Source organism: Coffea eugenioides, chromosome 8 (genome assembly GCF_003713205.1).
Source record: "Coffea eugenioides isolate CCC68of chromosome 8, Ceug_1.0, whole genome shotgun sequence".
Taxonomy (NCBI): domain Eukaryota; kingdom Viridiplantae; phylum Streptophyta; class Magnoliopsida; order Gentianales; family Rubiaceae; genus Coffea; species Coffea eugenioides.
The window spans coordinates 34,207,198-34,213,197 of record NC_040042.1 but is presented as its reverse complement, the minus strand read 5'-3'; positions in this window follow the sequence as shown (position 1 = coordinate 34,213,197).

Below are 6,000 nucleotides of genomic sequence, written 5' to 3'. Positions count from 1 at the left end.
ATCTGGTGCACTTAAGTAGTCATGGTTGGAGGAATTAGGACCAGAATTGTAGAGCACGATTGTGTGAATTATAGATATTTAGAATTGAGGACCAATATGGTTGGGCCTTCTGTTATTATGATAATGGGCTTGATGTGAGGCCCATGTATATTTGAATTGGTCCAGTGAATCAAGAAGTTGAGAACGTTTTCGACAATAATGGATTGGGCCTATTACGAGGTCCAGACACATTTTAATTGGCCAAGTAGATCAAGAAGTTGATAGCATTTTCACCAAGAATGTATTGGGCCTAGTGCGAGGCCCAGACATATTTTAATTGGCCCAGTGGATCAAGAAGTTGAGAACATTTTCGTTGTGAATAGATTGGGTCTGGTGTAAGGTCCAATTACCATTTGATTGGGCCATCTGATAAAGAAATTAAGAATATGTTGGGCCACTGTATAAGTGGCCAAACATTTGATTAAATGGGTATCAATGGTTAACTCATTTATTTTCATATACAAAAAACTTAAGATATATATATTCATCTATTCATGAGTGAGTATGGATAAATTTAACTGAATGGGTTTGTTTGCCACCTATAATTAGAGCCAAAGAGTTTGTTACCTGAAGAAAAAAGGTGTTCATATACTCATGGATTGAAACTTAAAATCTCAAATAGTTATGGATTACAACATCATTTGTGCAGGTAACATCAGCACTAGCATTGTATTTAAGATTGCAAGATTTCTGTATGACAAACTAGGAGCACGGGATTTATTAGATAGAGAGAGGAGTGAAAAAGTGTAGAAAAAGAAGTGAGACCTTTTTTTAATCTTATCAATTTACATTTTAGTAGCATAGTCATAATTGTACAGTTAATTATTTTAATTTCTAGAGGGATTAGTTCAATTTTGCAGACAGATAGAGTTGGTCGAAATTAGTAAAAAGTAACTCTATGTTAACGTTCTCTTATTGCTTCTAATCTATGTAATATATAAGGAAACCTCTAATACTTTCACCAAAAATGAAAGGGGAAAAAAAGACATTGATTAATAAATGTGGTGATTAAACCATTTAGGTTTATCACTAGTTTAGCAGCCAAGAGAAAAAGGTACATAGGAATAATAGAAATTAGAGTCAATTTTATATATACTGACAGTGTATATATTATCACGGTTAAATACATAATACATATACAAAATTTGGGATTGAAATTTAAATTTGAATTATGTGTAATACATCTTGTGATGAAAATGCATATATTGTCAGTATGCAGAATATTAATCCATATAGACAATGAAGAAAGTTTTTCATGCAAGAGGTGTACATAAATAAGTGGGCTCTAGTAGAAAATAGTAGTTAAAAAAAAACAGGAATTAATCTTTCCTACATTGACAGTGTATCCACTGTCTACGTTGGATGAATGACAAATATGCAAAATTTGAATTTAAAATTCAACTTTGTACATATGTTATGGATCTAACGATAATAATATATACACTGCTAGTGTATATAAAATTTACTCAAAAAAAAAGTTCAGTTTGACATTAAAAATGTACTATTATATTCTTCAAATATGAACTTCCACGTACTATTGTTAGATAGCAATAGGAGCCAAATAGCATCTTAAGAAACTTTGCATTCCTTTTTTAAGTCTTTGTGCATTACGTACAAGAGTTACATTGAGCAATTAGGGCTGTGCGAAGATTTTTACTATGGCTCACTTCCGAGGGGAATTTGGTGATCCGTGGAGAAAACTTGCTCCTCGATCTACTAGAGTAGGTAAATGCTTGGCAGTTTCTTGGCGAGTGTTTGTAATGGCCGAGGAGCTGGAGGAGGCTTGCTTAAAGATCATGGAGGGAAGATTATTTGCGCTCTACAAGGAGTTCGGTGAAATTGATGCACTTACAGCTAAGAGCTTAGTGTTGTTGCATGGTCTTCGATTGTGTTCGTTGGAATATAGTGGAAGATTGCTTGTAGAAGTGGATTCGGAGAGTCTTGTCTCATTGGTTAATTCAGGGAGAATACCGAAATGGCCTTTGTGCAATTTTTTGCGAAGGATCCGTGCATTGCTTGAGGACTTGTAAGTTTTAGTAGTTCACATTTTTAGGGGAGCAAATGGTTCGGCAGATAAGTTGGCTGGGTCACGATTAAGGATAGAGTTGTACACTACATCTTTTACAAATCTTCCTGGGAAAACTAGAGCTGCAATTTTGTTAGACTGTAGGGAATTCTCAAATGTGCATATTCAAGTTGTAAAGGAGTAGTACTCCTACTTTATGGCTTTCTTTAATTCTGTATATGTTTTACTAGTTGTCATGAATAAAATTTTCCCCACCTGTGGACTGGATTTGCCACTAAAAAAAAAAAAGGAAGAAATCATAAACTGGTGAAACACTTAGGGACAATTGGAAGAAGCATTTTCCCTTTTTTTTCAAGCTTTCAATTTAATGGAGTACCATCGAGATTGAGATGCATTTATTTCTTCTAGATAAACATGCACCTTTCGTTATCCTAAAGTAATATTCTAGGACCTAGGGATAGGACATTGCTTTTACTAACAATCCTCCACATATTTCAATAGGTTCATCTTTTCATAAAATCTATTATCATGGGATAGAATGAATAAACTTTTACAAAGTTCATGAGCAACATTTCAACATAATTCCTCATTCTCTGTTTTATTGAATGATTTTATCATTCTACAGGTTAATGGCTTAAGATTGACTTGCAAGAAATGAGAACGTGGAACATATGGTGAAGTGAAAGTATAAGTAACTAATGATTTGAAAAATGTTCAAAAATTATTTTCATGAATATCATAGTACTAGTATTAAACGGAATTTAAGATAACAATAAATAGAAATCAAGAACACTAAAAAAAATATATAGTTTTGTTCTTGGTGCATACTTAAATGTTTTTGAGAAAAATCATGTGCAAACAAATTGCAAAATTTGTTTTTTCTTGGAAATTAAAATATTATGACAAAGGCAAATTACTTGTATATTGATTTTCTCTCTGGAGCTATTCCAATCTACTAGGCAAACAAATCTCAATCATTGATGGAGGCCATATTTTTAGTCTCTCACTTCTCACCAGTATGACCAAAAACCATATAGTTATGCAATTTAACAGTGCTTCTGATACACATTACAGAGACCAGCTAGAATTTACGAGATTTAATAATCATTTTTCTCCTTTTGAGGGGAAGAAACCATAAAAAAGGGCCATAAGAAATTACTGACCTCATGAAAATAATGACAAATAATTTCCTTTTTTTTTGGGCAAAGCCAATATCTTAATTGATTAACAGTAAAAAATTTGTATTGCACTCTTAAGTGTAACTTGTTAATCTCTGCCCTCAATCAACCAATGTGAAAAGACATTCAGTAGATTAAAATTATTCATGCCAGTAATAGTTCGAAAGATTTCAACTGTTGCGAGGCAGTTTACAAGTATTGCCCGTAAACAATAGTTTGAAAGGAGCTCAAATTTTTTTCAAAAAAAAAAAGGAGCTCAAATATTATAGGAAACTGTAGAAAATCTGAAAATGTGCAAAATGCAATGGATTTTCATGCCCTGCAACTTTTTTTTCTTTTCTGGTTTTTTAAAGGTTCTAGTGCCGCATAAAATAGGTTAAATTGGGCAAAATATAAAGTCACATATTTAGTTTACATCAAAAGTTCGGTAACGACTTTATATATATAGTATAGATACAAATATAGATAATATACAATCTTGACTCTTTATTTTGAGAAATTAGTTTCATAGTAAAAAATATTTGTCTAAAGGGGGTAAAGGTAAATTGCTAAACCATGAGGTAGTGACAGTCCTAACACAATAGGGTTTTTCCTTCCTTCCTTTCTTTCCTAAGTTCTGGCAACATTTATAGATGCTTTTAATTCTTAAGGCTTGCAAATGAGATTTGTAAAACACCCTTAGTCTGCTAAAGGGAAGATCTAAAAATTATATGGGGTTTATAGGTCTAAAAAAAAGCTCTTCGATGAGGTTATTTTCCCTCCCAAAAAGAGGAAGGCCAGATGTATGCGTGCACGAGCATCAAAAGCAGTTTGGTGTGTTTTGTGGCCAGCACAAATCCGTCAAAAAGAGGCGGCCGGCAGCTAAACTGATATTTCAGTGACCCATACAGCTCCTTTATGGCAGTGCTAATGCTACCGACGGGGATAAGGATTCAGTGAAATTGTATTTTATGTGATTTCTTCTAGTTATTATAGTTGTTTAAATTTTTAGTGTACAAATATATTATAATATTATATTTAATATATGTCAAATTTTTTATTTATGTATATTACTTTTATCCCGAATATAATATAACGTAATTATATATTAAATAATCTAAAAAGTATAATAATTGAATAGAATCGTATCAGACTCCAACCGCACTGATCCCTCACACCTACTAGTAGTGACTTCCAGCAATTGCAATATTGTACAATAAACATGGCCAATATGAATTTGCTTGCAAATTGGATAAATAGAAATGATTGTCAGACAATCATGGGTGCCGGCCAATGATCAGAGGAGGGTTCTTTGAGAACTCAAAGCAGGCACAATGTCTCGTATCAATTTTTATTAATCTCTTAAAAACAACTGTCTTCTGGCTCTTACTATTTCAATTAGAGCTTTTAACGAATCGAACTATTTGTGAACACGTTTGTGTTCGGCTAATTCGAATTCGAAAAAAGCTTTATCATTAATAAACGAATTGAGTTCGAACACAATATTAAGCTTATTTAATAATCGAGCTGAACATGAATCTATTCACGAATTATTCAAATTGTTTGTGAATACGTATATAATTATAAAATAAAAATAAAAATATTTAATATTATTAAATATATATTATATTTTTACTAAAAAAGTAATTATACATAAATTAGCATTATTTTTTAAAAATCAATAATTACAATTCGACATATTCTAACTAATGTATTATTTATTAAAAATACAATTAATCATCTTCAAAATCAAATTCGAACTTGAGTTTGAGTGCGAATTCGACTCATATAGTTTAACGAGCCAAGTTCGAGGTTGAACTCGAATATTTATACAAATAAACGAATTGAATTCAAACAATATTTGTAATTCGTTAATATTCGAGTCAAATTCGAACCTTGTTCGTATATTATACAAACAGAACTTGAACACCAAATATTCAGCTCTATTTGACTCGTTAAAACCTCTAATTTCAATCTATATCAATCTCTAGTATTATTAATTGATTCACCTAAAAGACAAATATAATCTAATACACACAGCTTACTACTCTGGGTAACCTAACATGCAAGTGTCAAGTCTCATTTCAACTAGTAGAATATAGAACGTTGTAACCTTTTACACTCTCTCTTGCAGTTAAAACTCATAATTGTAGAGACCCACAAACGTAACCCATAACCCAAAAGGACCAAAACATAGACCTAGAATTTTTTTTTAAAATTTTTTTACGTTTTTTTTGTGTTTTTTGTGAACATAATTTTCAAAAGGACCAAAACATAGACCTAGAAAAACAGCCTTGTTTGGATTGAGATTTTTCCTCAAAAATTTTTACGTATTTTGTAAATATAATTTTTAATTACTTTTTTATCTCACATATATCAAATTATTTTAGTACATTTTTTTTTAAAAAATAAAAGCTATAGAAAATAGCAATCCAAATAGACTAGCGAAATGTAAATTTCGAATTGTCCGTAATACGAGTCTTGATTAGAATTCCTTCCTTTCGGCCTACTCTGATTTGGGCCTAGATTTAGTTCTATCTCACTTAAATAGGAACAATCATAGTTTAATAATTCCAGTACAAATTCTGACATTTATCTGCAACAAAGAAAAACACAATTTACTTATTTCAGCCCAAATAATGTCAAATTTGGGATGAACTGTTATACCCTGCGTGTTCCTATTGAAGTTGCATACAAGTAAATCCAGGCCCAAACCATAGTTGGCCTAAATGAATTCTAATCAAGCCACATATTGTGGGCAATTCTTCGCATGCTTTT